This window comes from Polistes fuscatus, unplaced genomic scaffold (genome assembly GCF_010416935.1).
Source record: "Polistes fuscatus isolate 324 unplaced genomic scaffold, CU_Pfus_HIC Scaffold1, whole genome shotgun sequence".
NCBI classification, from domain to species: Eukaryota; Metazoa; Arthropoda; class Insecta; order Hymenoptera; family Vespidae; genus Polistes; species Polistes fuscatus.
The window spans coordinates 5,613,428-5,629,514 of NW_025112997.1; the positions used below are offsets into that span (position 1 = coordinate 5,613,428).

General features: G+C 43.0%; 1 protein-coding gene and 1 long non-coding RNA gene across 2 annotated transcripts in view; one reads left to right on the forward strand and one right to left on the reverse strand.

The window, feature by feature from the left end:
• Nucleotides 1–16,087, forward strand: part of LOC122515593 (ephrin-A4) — a 689,714-nt gene that overhangs the window by 544,016 nt on the left and 129,611 nt on the right. The gene's annotated exons all lie outside the window — the stretch shown is intronic.
• Nucleotides 5,635–16,087, reverse strand: part of LOC122515619 — a 43,313-nt gene continuing 32,860 nt past the window's right edge. The window contains exon 2 of the long non-coding RNA XR_006303318.1: nt 5,635–5,955. This is a non-coding gene — a long non-coding RNA (uncharacterized LOC122515619). The remainder of the gene's footprint in view (nt 5,956–16,087) is intronic.

Below are 16,087 nucleotides of genomic sequence, written 5' to 3' on the forward strand. Positions count from 1 at the left end.
GGAGAGAACGAACGAGTGAGCAAGACGGAAAAAGAGATAGACAGAAAGATAGAAAGAGAGAGAAACAGAGAGAGAGAGAAAGATACTTCCAGGCAAAGTAGCTACGGTGAAAAGGGTAGCCACGAAGCATAACCAAGTAGCCCACGACAATAAGCAGGGAAACGTTTTATTAATTGCCAAGATCTGTCAGTGTCTCCTGTGAGCGCGCTGCCATATTAAATGCTCTCGACTACCAACCGAAACACCGACGTGGTAGGCAAGCCTGACTCCCTCTTTCTCTCTTTCTCCCTCCCTCTATCTCTCTCTCTCTCTCTCTCTCTCTCTTTCTCTTCCTCTTTCTTCTCTTCTCTCGTGGCAAGACGACGTCGAAGGTGCGGGGCTCCCGTTCTGCCTAGTATTACGTTTCCTCCTCATGGAACACGACGAGTCGTGGCAGCGGCCGAGCAAAAGATAGCCCCCATAAGGAACTCTTTCTCTATCTAACTATCTATCTATCCACCTATCTTTCTTTCTTTCTTTCTTCCTTTCTTTCTTTCTTTTTTCTTTCTTTATTTCTTTATTTCTTTCTTTCTCTTTCGTTTCAGAGATACGGTCTATCTGTTTTGAACACCAAGAACTACGATTTCCGACCACCTGCTGGTGGCGCGTTCCCCAACGACAGATTCGACTATTCCACTCCGGACAATTCTATTCTTATTCCATTTTTATCACACACCCATCGATTTTTCTTCGAGCTACTGCAAAGCGTTCGATCTTTAACATCGATGAAGTCGACGAGAACCAAAGATCGCGATTTGACCTTTTACTTTAATGTCACCGACGACGTGTTAAAGGATGCTCATTACTTGAAACCTTCTACTATAATAAGCAACATTATCAAATTTTTGTTTCACATTTTCTTTAGAAAGATTGGAAGGCTTCGTTTCTAGAAATAATGCTCCCACCTTTCATTATCATCGTAACGGGATTTACGCGAATATTTTTCCCAATGATATTTATCGCAACAGTTACAGTAGTAGATATTCACTCTAATTAGTATACTCTCATAGGCAATAATCCGAGGTCACACCAGGTCGGCCGTAACTCTCGACGATTCGTATCGCGCTTTCTTCTTCTTCTTCTTCTTCTTCTTCTTCATCATCTTTCTCTTCTAGTCTCGTACTCGTATAGTACACGAGGACGACGTCTAAACCGAGAGCAAATCGTCGGTAGTAACCGCAACAGCAACAGCAACAGCAACAGCAAGCTATAACGGTCTTAGGAGATTTTTCCTCTGGTCAATCCGTTGGGAAGAAGGGTTCCTTTACGTTTTCCAACAATAAGAATCTTTGTTTTTTTTTTCCTATCTGTTTCTCTCTCTCTCTCTGTCTTTCTATCTTTCTCTTCCAGTCTCTCTCTCTTTCTCTCTGTTTCTATGTGTCGTCTTCGTGTCGACCGAGTCGTGCACATGGTTCCGCATAGTCTTGCCGAGTTTCTCGCGATGAATCATGTTGAGCCTCCGCGACGACGCGTACTCACGGCTAGGATACGCGGCTCGTAGGTTAACGGCTAACGAGTCGATGGAGGAACCATCTTTTCTCTCTCTCTCTCTTTCTCTTTCTCTTTCTCTTTCTCTCTCTCCTTTCTTTCTATATCTCTCTTACTTTTTCTCTTAAACTATGATCGTCTACGAAGCGGTCAAAGATATCGTATCGCCATCGTTGAACGCGGATGGATCGCGTCGTCCCGTGAATCTTTGGATGATGGATGCTCGACCTCGCGTTCCTAGGCGGTGCCGCGCAGGAGGTCACGGCTTTCTTTGCTCCAAGATACTGGACATCGTTCTAGGATCCTTCGATTATCTCGTAACCTTACTCGAACCTTACTTTACCTCCTTCCCCTCTTCCTTTCCTTCTTCCTCCTATTCCTCTTTGTTCTTCTCCTTCTCGATCTTCGATCGAACCTCTCTTTCGAATACGCTCCCAGACACGAGTTGATTTTCCGATCGAAGTATCCGGGATGTCGCGGATCACGTGAGAAAGATAAATAGGAAAATAGAAGAAGATGAGTTCACCGCATTGATATCTATTACATGGCCTCTCGACATTGGCTCGCGTGCGTTCTGTTATTTTCTCGGGACGATTCATCCAACGAAGAGAGAGAGAGAGAAACCCTATCGGTTGTTACGATAGCCGTGTTAGCCTTGTTAGTCGAACATTCTTTACGATTCTCGCGCGGTCCTGAACGCGTTATAATCTAACATCGATCACCTCTCGTGTTCGACTCTTGCTCTCGCGGTGTACTTGTCCTTTCTTCCACCCCCTCCCCCTCTTTCTCTCTCTTCTTCTTCTTTCTTTCATTCTTTTTTTCTTTCTTTACCTTTGCCAGCTGCCCTCGTCTCGACGTTGTTGTAATCTTCCTCTCTTGCTCTCTCTTTCTCTCTGTCCTTTCTTTCTAATCAAAGGTACACGTCTATCCGCCTCCATCGCGTGCGCATAGCTCCGCTTGCTATGCCGGTATGCTGCGCTTGCACGGATATGGACTCCGACGTAGCTGGACTAACGTCTATAACGGAATCCTGTGACGACGTAGGGGGACGTTCATGGATCCAGCATGTACCGAGAACTAATGCGTTTACGATGTTTCCTTGACAGTACATCAAAGTCCGGTCTTGATTCAACGGGACATATCCTATTCTCTTTCTTTTATTGTTATAGTTAATATTTGTTTTGTATCGGTCTCAAAATACTAATAATAATATTAACGATTATTTCCAATCCACATATCCATTTATTTCTTTAGAAATATCTCATTCCTTGACTTATAATCGTTCGGTTAAAAGTACTTAAATGGATAAAAGAAACAAGTATTGTATTTGTTAGGAAGAAAAATCAAGTCACGCGGCTTCTTAACTCTCGCAGTAGGTACATCTAGGTAGGTATCACAACGGAATGATCTCCGTTCGAGCGAGTCAACGGCGAATCGATTCTCGCAAAGCCGCGTCCGTAGATAGGCATCCTGTGTCGGAGGTCGTTGATCCATCTCTAGAAGATCGTCCTCTCCTCTCGGCGAGAGAGTAAAGCCGTTACGATGGGCATCTGCGCCCAGTGCATTCAGGTATATACGCGCAGTAGGTATATACCGCTATACGAATGGGTAACCTCAACGACGACCTCGCCAAGCTTCCACCAACCTATCGCTAAGACATTGAATTTGTTTTATTTCTAAAAGTCTCCATTTAACTTGGCAAATTTAAATGGGAGAATAACCGTCTAATGAAAGTCGGCCTCCAAAGCGTTCCCATCGAAAACGAATACGACGAAGGTGAAAGGACGTTCTCTTTATTTATTTCTGTTTCTTATTCTTCCTTATCCTCCTGTTTCTCAAATGCGAGAGGCGAAACGCGAAAGGTGAAACCCTCGCGGAGGTGGCCAACGAACGTGGCCAGGGGCCCGTGTACGACCGGTGAACACTGTCCGTTTCGGCCCGGTTACCATAAACCATAAATAACTAGACAGAGGCATAAAAGTGCGCCTCTACCCTCTCATTAATTTGATTAAAAAGCCTGTAAATTAGCAATTTCGCTAATTGCGCCGTCATGGTTTCTTACCTTCGGACCCGCTCGATAAGCGGTCTTTCCAAGGGAAAGAGAGCATAAGGGAATGGTGGCAAAAGAAAGAAAATAAAAAAGCAAAAACAAAAGAACAAGATAAAGAACATAACGAAGGAAGCTCGATAAAGTGCAAACCTTATTTACGACAAACACGCGAGCCAATCTTACAAAAATTGACGATAATCACGAGGCATAGTTTATTACGAACGGATGAACTTGTTTTTTCGCATTATCGTCATTTGCGGCTCGTTACGCGACATCCTACTTTTTTTTTCGAAACGCATACGGCACTTACTATCTAAAAATACGCTCCTATACGTGCGTATAAACCTATACGTGTTTGCGTAGACGAGTCCAATTGCCGTGAGGTGGAAAAGGAACGAAAAAATAAAAAATATAGAAGGAACACATAAAAAGAAAAAGAGACAGAAAAAAAGGACAATAATGGTCGTGGGAGTTGGTCGCGCGCGTGCACGCGAATAGCTGCCCGTCCGGAATGACCGGAATAATGACGGCTCGGTAATGCCCGTGGAATGCGAGAGTGGCATGTAACGCCTTCGTTCCTTGAACGGGAATAGTCTACGGCCAAGTCGTTAATTAGGGTTACGCGTATAATTACGCGCGTACCATAAGCAGAAATATTACGGACGGTACTTCATTCTTTTAGATTTTTGTCCCGCTACCGTGGCCTTTCTCGTATAAGTTAACTCTTTAGTATTAAGGCGGAGTCCCGTACATTTTCCACATTTTATTTCCTTGCATTAAGCATTTAAATTGATTGAAATATTTTATTTTAATATTTTAATTTATTATCCGAAACACACACACACACACAATCCTACTTTTATCTCGTAATAACGATAATTATATATTCACGTTAATAGAATCATTTACACCGCGAATTTGATCACCTATCGTAAAAAACAAAAGGCATTTAAATCTATACGTCATAAATCTTGCTTGAATATATTTATGATCGCGTTAGAAAGAACATTTGAACTCGGTGCATTTACAAGGATAAAACTCGTACTATGGTATAGGTGCGTAGGGCAAAGGTTTGCCGCGAGAGCAGCAGGTGATCACGCCCACGATCGAGTACGGCATACGCCTAAGCGCACGCATCGCAAACTTTCTAAGCGCCTTCCTGGCCAACGTCCTGACACATCTCTTCGTTAAGAAGACCTCTTATAAACGTTCAAAGATCGTGCTGGTCGTTAGCGTCGCTGCATGGCTCGGTGCATCAGGTGCATAGGTAGGTGCACCCAGGGACGACGACGATGTACGTATAAACGTATGCCGCTAACTCTACAGCGAAAGGATAAAATAGGTGGTAGAAGTCAACGAAGAAAGGAATAGAGATAGGTAAGAGCGAAAGAATGAGAGAGAGAGAGAGAGAGAGAAGAAGGGTAAAAGAGAAGCGTGTGATATATCGCGATGAGGTATACGTGCATCTTTATCGAGGACCGAGCCGTGAACGTGGAGGCAACTATGAAATATAATGTTCGAACGCTACTTTCGATAACGGTTCTTCTCGAGGTTGCATCTTATAATAATTTGATGAAGAAAAACCCCCTTTAAAAGACGATAATTAAAATCTCCAAGAGAACAAAAAATAAAAGAAAAGAGAAGCGATATTCGAGAAATGAAAAGCTTGCTTTTGAGCACTTTCTTAGTAAACTGCGAGACGTAATCATGAAAGAAAGAGGAGAGAGAGAGAAAGAAAAAGAGATAGATATTCTACAATTGAAAAGAAAGAGAGAGAGAGAGAGAGAGAGAAAACAGACAGGTGAAGAGAAAGAGAGCGAATAAGAAGTCGATAGTAATAGCTTTGAAGTCGTTCCAAAGCCTTCTTAGGTGTGTCTCGTCTCTCTTGCACGAAACGAAAAAAAGATAAAGTCGATTGAGTAGTTAGGTAATAATCTCTTTTAAAAAGAAAAATCCTTCCACACACACACACACACACACAGTGTTTCTCTTTCCTGTTATTTCTATAAGTAAAATTGCACAACGATGAGAAGAAATAATTAATTAATACACAATGATTACGGATCAAACACGATTGTTCACAATATTTAATCACGCGGAGATCTCGTTTCTTTTTCTTTATTTTTTTTGTATTTTTTATTTTTTTTTTTTTTTCGTTAGCTTTCTTCGCGATGCACTTTGACGAAGAATACGCAAATCCTCTCACTAATTAGCTGCCAGTGACGTACCTGATGCGATCTTACTTAATTAATATTCCTATCGTGTCGCTTTCTCGTCTATGTATTCAAAGCAACTTCCCCGTCGTCGTCGGTGTCGTCGTCGTCGTCATCGTCGTCGTCGTTGTTGTGCCCTCTTCCTCTCCGTCGTTGTTCATTTCCCTGCATAAGAAGAAAGTAAACCGTTAGAAAACCTCATCAATGATGGTAATCAGAAACTTGCTCAAAGAGCAAGAGAGAAATAAAGGAAAGATAGAAAGGGAGTAATGAATCGCAGGCAAAGAAACATTTTTAATTAACAAAGGTGCAAAAAGTCGAGAATGAAACGACGTGCAAATCCTCGTGTACCTTGCCACCGTTTGAAATCAACAAGCGGCGTTTCGTACGTAATAAATCGCGAATAAGGACTATGAAAATATATTTTTTCACAAATGGCATCGTTTTTCATACCCATCCTAGCGATCAATAAAGTGGTGCACTTTACTTCCGCGCTACGAACTCGCGATCTTTGACGCTATAACCACTTAACGAGCTATAAAGCTTCTCGTAACGAAGTATCATTAATTAAGATGATAAAATTGTGGATATTGTTTTATGATCGTTGAGGGCCATTTATATTAATATATGTGCCAGCTGACTAAAAAAAAAAATATATTTATAATAAGAATAATAATAAATGTGATCAGTCGTAATTCTAAAAATAACGAACTCTTAATTGCCTCGAAGGACGATCGTAAAAAGGCAGTATAAATCGTGATTTTATTCAAAGGTCTTAAAATAGAAAAAGTGCAGGGATCGTTTCGGTTCTCAGGACCTCTCCGAACGTTGAGGAACGTGACGCGACGATCGTACTCCGGTCGAAGGTAAAGTTCTTCTCTTCGATCGGGTATAAGGGCGGCCATTCGATTCGATCAGATACAAGCGAAGTCGTAGGACCCCTTCTGAGCGAGTACGCGGGCTAACGTTGAGGAGGACCGCGAGATAGAAAAGAGAAATAAGATGGCACTACCGAAGGAAGAACGGAGAAGAACGAACGGAGACCCGGACTGACGATAGGAATGTTTCTGGCTCCGATACGAGGGAAAAGAAAAAAGGCGGCTGGTCTTATTTATAGGCTTACTTTGTAAGAGTTATTCCCGCACCAGCCGAAAACCGAATCGAGCTATTCTGCCGTTTCCACTGCATTCGACCAACCGTACTTCCGTCGTCCTCGCCGACGACGTATACTTGATTCGATTTTTCTCTATGTCCCTCCCTCCTTACACAAACTTGATCTCGTCTCGAATACTTTCAAATATAGGTACATATATATATAATATTAAATGAAATTACACTACAACACGAGAATTTCATGAATTAACAATTCTCAACGGATTATTCAAAGTATAAGGACGATAATATATTCAAGCGAAATGATTATTTTCTCATTCTTATTCGCATTAAAAAATTCTTAATAAGGAGGGGGGTAGGTGTCTGTAAGGAAAAGAAAGTAGGAACAGAAAGAAGGGAAAAGAAAAGCAGCATCTTTGCTGTCATCCACGACTCCGTCATCATGATCGTCGTCTTCGTCGTCTTCGTCGTCTTCTTCTTCTTCGTCGTCGTCGTCGTCGTCGTCGTCGTCGTCGGTTTGAACGAAAGACGGAGACATCAAAGAAGGCGACATATCCGTTTACACTCGACACTCATATATGTTCTCTCGTGTTCCAGCGGTGCCTACGTGTACCATATCTTTCTTCTATACATGCATATGTGTTTATGCGTGCGCATGCGCATGTGTGTTTGTACATAGCTGTAGAACTTGGCACGCAAACACGTGCACAGGCTAAAGAAAAAAGAAGGAAGGGCTGCGTTGTGGAGGATACGGGTAGCCTGGCTTCGGCCGCGACGGCTCCGCGAATAACACGTGACGACCATAATGCGGCTGAAGGCGTCTTAATAAAATGAACTTGTCATTCCGAAACAACTAACCAGCTTTCGGACCGAGCACAAGCAACCACCTCTCTCTTTCTCCCTTCTATCCTCTTCTTCCCTTTCCCTTTATCCTCGACCCACCAGACACATCCTTTCTCTCATTCTATATCCTCTCCACTCGAACCCTGCTCAAAGTCTTCCCAACTTCGGCCTTTATTTATACGTCGTTAAATTACCGCCAATCGTCGATCCGCCAAGTTCCATTACGCTTTCTTTTCGTATCCCTCGAGATACCAAAACTGCCGATCACATTGCATCACGGACGCGATGGAATTTCAATGACACCAACTGACGCAAAAATCTCTTTGAACAAAAATCAATTCTCTATTTTGAAAAACTAAACGACGTTTATCCGCTCGATATGTCAGGTTCTTTAGCACGAAACACCGAACTAACTTTCTCTCGCGAGTTAAATTAAAGGACGACGAGAAATCGATCAGGGTCACCGGTTTACAAGGTCGAGTCCAAAGACCGATCCTCTTTCTCGGGTGGAATGAAACTTTAGTATGAATTAACTGACGGAAAAAGAAAGAAAAGGAAAACAAGAGGAGAAAGGTCGGTAACCTTTCGGGAAGCCGAAATTTTGCAGATACGATAAATTACACGGTGCAAAAGTCCGCGAGAAGGGGCACAAAAAGCGATGATGCCCGCGGAGAAAGGGCAGTCGCCCACAAAAGGGCAGCGGAGCTCTTGAAATGAAAGGGCGAATGGATATGCCTAGGCAAGTGCAAGAGACACGTAAAGGCATTCATCTCATTCAAGGTAGCCTTAAGTTTCTGATCAGATAACGAATGTACACTTCTCTCTCCTTGCCGTTCGAGCGACCTTCTATCTATCTCTCTCTCTCCCTATCTCTATATCTATCTTCTTCTTCTTCTTCTTCTACTACTCTCTCTTTCTATCTCTATCTCTATCTTCTTCTTTATCTCTCTCTCTCTCTCTCTCTCTTTCTCTTGTAGCTTGTAACTCGTGATACAAACGCGCGTGTACGATCGGAATCGATCATAGCCGAAAATCGATTGTAACTAAAATACGAGATTACTATGCGCCCACTAATTCGATAGAGAGTTACTAGTAACTAGCATGCATAACCCCACCACTCGACCGTCGAGTGAGAGCACCCTGCAGGGCTCATTACAAAAGACATTCGGTCTATTCAACCGCTGGACGCCTACGAGGACACTTGGAAACTAAACACCCGGAGACAACAAGCGAAAGGAGTATTAGAGAGGCAAAGAATTCATCTGTTAAGACGAATACGTCTTACAGATATACCCGGTGATAGACGTTGAGGAGATATACTCGGTGATAGACGTAGAGGCGATAACCCGGTAAAAGACGTAGAGGTGGTAACCCGGTAGTAGACGTAGAGGCGACAATTAACGGTGAGAGATATAATTTCTATTTCTTTCAACGAGATTGACCATCAAGGTTAATCATGACGAGAAGTTGATCACGGACACAATCCGTGATCCATCGTCGTCCATTGTATTAATAACAACCAGGGTTTTTTTGCCGCAAGGCTTTTTCCCTGACGAGCCAATAAAGCATTGCACTTATTGGCTCAACCACGTGTTTTATTTTATTCTAATTCACCTTTTCACCTCCTTATAATAAGCTTAATCCAATCGCCGGAGGACTCCGTGTTGGAGGAATTTTGGCAAATACATTTTGGTGCCTCCTGTGAGGTCTGAATTTCTGATTCCTGGTTTGAGTGAAGCTGCGTATACGGAATCGCCACTGAGAAAATCTAGTTCCTGAACATACACGCTGCCACGTCGAGCTAGTCATCACAAAGGATTCGAAAGGGAGATAAGTAGATTGCATCATTTGTGCATACGTTTATGCGTATCCACTTTAAATATTATAAAATATTCTATAGGAAATTACGTCTTCGAACCCCGTAGAAGTTCGTAATTTCTAATATAAATTTTATTATTTTCTCTCATCTTTCTTACTAAATTGGTGTATTGAAATCGGAAACAACTCATTCGAGTCCACTTCAAGTTTTAACCGAGGTAACGTATATTAATAGAATTTGAAAATCGCTTTGTCTTCGGACAAAGAGCGCGATAACAGTTTATACGGTCACATCGCTTAGCAACGATACATATTTTCAAATCGCTTTGTTTCTACGGTTACATCGCTTAGCAACGATACATATTTTCAAATCGCTTTGTTTTCGGACAAAGAGCGATAACAGTTTCCACGGTTACATCGCTTAGCAACGATACTTTTTCAAACATAAGATTAAGCAACGACGAAATCGTGACGTCGATAGAGCCGATAGATAAGGGACCCCCACCCCCTTCTTTACCAACTCACAGCTCAGGACCGTAACCGCGTAATCGGAAACCCGACGCATTATAACAAAAATTCATATATTAAAATCTTCGTATTCAACATAATTTACATTAACCCATCTTCGAAAAGTAAGATAATTAAAACCGGTAAACGATGGAACCGAAGGAACGTTTGAATCGGTTACGAAGGACATTAAAAATGCAATTGACAATTTTTGAACAAGAAATTGAAGGGGAGAGATTAGATGAAACAACATTAGTAGGTCGATTTAAGAAAATCACGAAACACTTAGAAGCATACGATCAGGCACAACTGGAGTGTGATGATGAGGATTTAGGGAAGATGAAATACAAGAAGTAATGTTAATATTACGCCGGTACCATGCCATAGAAGCAAGAGTTCACCCAAATCCAATACCCGCGGCTAACATTCCGAACGATAACAGTATAATTTCAAATCAGACGAGTACGACCGACCGACCGATTAAATTAAAACGAATTGAGATACCTAAATTTGATGGAAGATTAGAAAAATGGTTAGAATTTAAGAAAGGTTTTTTAACTCTGATAGACGCGCGGTCGGACATATCCGATCTAGAAAAACACGCCTATCTTCGAGATGCATTGCAGGGCCGTGCACTCGAAGTGATTACACTATATTCAGGGGACGGGTCGAATTACAAACTCGCGTGGGAAGCATTATTAGAAAAATACGATAGAAAACGCGTACTGCTAGCAAGACTTCTCGACGCGATTCTGGATTTAACACACTCCGAGGATGATTCGGCAAGAGGGATTCAAAAACTCATAAGAGATACGGAGGCATATCTCAACATGATTGATTCGTTTAACGAGCCTCATGCCCTAACAGTGCGCGTTATCGAGCGCCTTTTACCTCGTCGCGTTCGGGAAGAATGGGATCGACAACTCAATTCGGACGATTACCCTACCCTCAAGGAACTCTATAAATTTTTAAAAGAGATAGACCACCGATACAGTGCTTCGGAGAAGCTAACGACGGATATCAAAGACGAGCCCCGCGAAAAACGTAAACGCACCGAACCGACCGCGTTACGACCGCGGAAACGACAAATTGTAAGACCCACGCGTACATTTCTCACGGAGATTAAACAGAAATGCACCCTTTGTAAAAGAGATTCTCACGCACTATTTCGTTGTAGTCGATACGGACGCATGACACCGCTCGAGCGATGGACAGTAGTAAAATCTCGGAGATTATGTCCAAATTGTTTAAAAAGACATGTAGGAAACTGTTCAGGTCCACTTTGTCAGATTTGCTGCAGACCGCATCATACATCGTTACATAGAACTGATTCAAATAATCACGCGGAAAATTATGAAAGCCCGTCGCCAAAAAGGGAAGCTGTCGCGACCGCGTCTCAAACCGATTCTAAAACATTGTGACTTAGGCCAGTTTTTCATGTTAACCCGCGAGGCACAACGCCTCAATTACTCATGAGCGCGATGTGTCGCGTGAGAAGGGGGGACGGAACTTATAAGCAATGCCGCGCACTATTAGACACCTGCGCAGCAGCGCATTTTATAACCGAAGACGTCGCGAAGGAATTACGTTTACCAATCAGACCGTATTCAATTCCTATCAATGCCATTAATGATACACGAACTCGATCGACGGGTATTATCGAGATAACAATTCAATCCTTAGATAGTCGATATAAACGGAACCTTTCATTACTCATCGTACCCAAGATAGCCGACCAAGTTCCAAGCGAAGTCTTTCCTCGAGAACTTATTAAGATTCCAATCGATCGAAAATTAGCAGACCCTCAGTTTCACTTACCGCGACCAGTGGATATTTTGATAGGTTCCGGAGCCACGTTATCCCTTATGTCCGTTGGACAATTTCGTTTGTCACGCGCCCGCGGCGATCTAATACTTCAAAAGACGCAGTTAGGTTGGGTAGTCGTCGGCGGAATCGACTCGGAAGAATCAAAAGAAAAAACCGCACTGTTCGCGACCACAGAGTTGAGAGACCAATTAGAAAGGTTTTGGTTAATCGAGGACGCGATCGTGACGCGAACGGAAGGAACACAGGAAGTAGAATGCGAAACCCATTATACTCAAAATACAAAACGCGACGAAACGGGACGATATATAGTGCGTTTACCATTCCGCGAAAAGGGACACGATTACAGCGAGCTGTATCATATAGCTTTACGTCGCTTCCACAACCTATGGAAAAAGTTGAACGCGAACCCGGAACTTCGGAAAGAGTATGAGCGCACCATGCAGGAATATTTAACATTAGGACACATGTCGCTTGTCGAGGACGACCCGACGGGCGGCTGTTATCTTCCCCACCACGCCGTTATTAAATCAACCAGCACAACGACGAAGGTTCGAGTCGTATTCGACGCTTCTGCAAAGAATAGTCAGGGCATTTCCCTTAATAGTACATTGTTAGTCGGGCCTACGATACAGGACACATTAGTGGAGCATTTACTGCGATTTCGTACATATCGATACGTGTTAACCGCGGATATAGAGAAAATGTATCGACAGATATGGATACATCCGGACGATCGGCAATATCAACGTATATTTTGGATACATAAGGATCGAATTCGTACGTTCGAGCTCAATACGGTTACATTCGGTATAGCGTCAGCACCCTTTCTCGCCATTCGGACCATAAAGCAACTAGCGACGGATGAAAGCGTCAATTATCCCCTCGGAGCTGAGATTCTAAACCGAGATTTATACGTCGACGATCTCATCACGGGAACCGACGATGTAGAGACACTCGGGAGAATACGAGACCAGACCATCGAGATATTAAAACGAGGCGGTTTTAACATACGGCAATGGGCTTCCAATTATAGGCCGATTCTCGATAAATTAGATACAAAAAAGGTTAACGTCGAATTCTTCTCCGGAGAAACATCGATCCTAAAGACACTCGGAATTTCATGGAATACACATCATGATCATTTGATCTATACAGTCGCGCCGATAGACCTTCATGAGAAAATCACAAAACGTCGGATACTGTCGGAAATCGCGAAAATATATGACCCACTGGGATTATTAGGCCCCATTATCTTAACAGCTAAAATCTTGATCCAAGATTGCTGGAAAACTAAGGTCGAGTGGGACGAGTCGGTACCTAATGCATTGCATTCCTCCTGGACAAGGTTCGCAGAACAATTAAAATTAATTGACAATTTGACCATTGAAAGACGTTTGATCATTGATAATCACATTGAAGTACAAATCCACGGATTTTGCGATGCGAGTCAGGCGGGTTACGGTGGCAGTTTATACGTAAGATCGCGAGATCAAGTTGGTAACGTACACATACGATTATTCTGCGCGAAGAGCCGCGTGGCTCCACTTAAGGACACGACCATACCGCGATTAGAATTGTGTGGAGCATTAACGCTTGCTCGACTATATAGAGAGATTCGGGCATCTTGCGGAATAAGACCTAACAAGATAATCTTTTGGTCCGATTCCACGATTGTATTAGGTTGGTTAAGAAAGGATCCCAACACGTTGAAACAATTCACGGCGAATCGCGTACGCGAAATCCAGGAAATTTGTGTAGGGATCACGTGGCGGCACGTACGTACAGAGAACAATCCCGCGGACGCATTATCTCGCGGACAACTTCCACGCGAATTCATAAAAAACAATTCGTGGTTTCATGGCCCTTCTTGGCTTCACCGACCGGAACTTGAATGGCCAATTCAGACCGAAACAGAGACAGACGAACTACCCGAACTTAAAAAAATTCCATTATTGATGACACGGATCGAACCGGAGAGCATCTTTCGGCGATTCTCTAACTACACGCGATTATTACGAATCACAGCTAGATGTAGAAGATGGGTCAAAACCAATTCATATCGGGGAGAAATTTCGACCGCGGAAATAATAGATACAGAACGACACGTACTCAGGCTCATACAAAATGAACAATTTCGCGCCGAAAAGGATAGATTAACTGAATCGGGGGGAGTAAAGGGCGCAAGACTCGCCGCGCTAAACCCAATCATCGATGAAACGGGCTTGATTCGAGTAGGAGGCCGATTAAAGAATGCGAACTTACCTTTCCAGGAGAAATGTCCAATATTATTACCATCGCACCACCACGTGACCGATCTCCTCATCCGGAAATTCCATGAACAAAATTTTCACGCCGGCATACAAACTACTCTCTACGCTATACGCCAACGATTTTGGCTTTTGGACGGTAAGAATCAAGTGCGAAAAATCGTACGTCATTGCGTACGTTGCATTCGATTCCGTGCATCTGGCATACAATACAAAATGGGCGATCTACCGAGATCTCGAGTCCAAGAAACCATCGCGTTTTCCCACACTGGAGTGGATTTCTTTGGTCCACTCTATGTGAAAGAAAAGAAATACCGAAATAAGGGTCGCGTGAAGGTATACGGGTGCATCTTCGTCTGCATGTGCATAAAGGCCGTGCATATCGAGTTAGTCAGCGACTTGACAACAGACGCTTTTCTGGCCGCCTTTCGACGCTTCACGGGGCGAAGAGCGATTCCATCGCACGTATATTCGGATAACGGTACCAATTTTGTCGGGGCGAACAACCAATTAAGGGAATTATACGCGTTAATCGAATCGGAAGAGTACAAAACAAAGATCCATAATTACGCGACCGACCAAAGAATCTCGTGGCACTTCAACCCCCCATTATCACCTCATTTCGGAGGTCTATGGGAGGCCGCGGTTAAGTCATTCAAACACCATTTTAGACGGGTGGTAGGAGAAGCCTTATTTACATATGAGGAACTGAACACATTCGCGATCGAAATCGAAGCCATATTAAATTCGAGACCTTTATGCCCTATTTCGTCAGATCCGAACGATGCGACAGCTCTAACACCTGCACATTTTTTAGTAGGAAGACCTCTTAATATGCTACCAGAAGAAAACTACGAAAACACGCCGATAAATCGACTATCGTCATGGAAGCACATTACAAAGGTGCGACAAGACTTCTGGCGACGGTGGTACATCGAATATTTACGCGAGCTGCAGAAACGACAGAAATGGAATAATTCCCAATATAAACTGGAGAAGGACACAATAGTCATCCTCATCGATAAAAATCAACCCTGCATGAGGTGGCAATTGGGACGGATCATAGACGTCCATCCCGGAGAAGACAACGTGGTTCGGGTAGTAACCATAAAAACTACTCACGGAAACATCAAGCGAAACGCGACAACCATCTGTCCTTTATTAAGTGATAGATGAATAGTTTAAATATGCACGCTAAACGAAATATTAAGACATAATGTAATTTGCAATAGATAAGCTTGTACGTACAAGATATACAAGATATATAAGTCGCCTGGCCAGCGACATTATAACGACGCTAAACGATCTACGACAAACCCATTGTAACCTAAATTAAGAAATTAACGTCATACCTACGTAGGTTAAGAATATTGTTGATAGGTACCCTCTCAACGGGGGGAGTATGTACGATCGGAATCGATCATAGCCGAAAATCGATTGTAACTAAAATACGAGATTACTATGCGCCCACTAATTCGATAGAGAGTTACTAGTAACTAGCATGCATAACCCCACCACTCGACCGTCGAGTGAGAGCACCCTGCAGGGCTCATTACAAAAGACATTCGGTCTATTCAACCGCTGGACGCCTACGAGGACACTTGGAAACTAAACACCCGGAGACAACAAGCGAAAGGAGTATTAGAGAGGCAAAGAATTCATCTGTTAAGACGAATACGTCTTACAGATATACCCGGTGATAGACGTTGAGGAGATATACTCGGTGATAGACGTAGAGGCGATAACCCGGTAAAAGACGTAGAGGTGGTAACCCGGTAGTAGACGTAGAGGCGACAATTAACGGTGAGAGATATAATTTCTATTTCTTTCAACGAGATTGACCATCAAGGTTAATCATGACGAGAAGTTGATCACGGACACAATCCGTGATCCATCGTCGTCCATTGTATTAATAACAACCA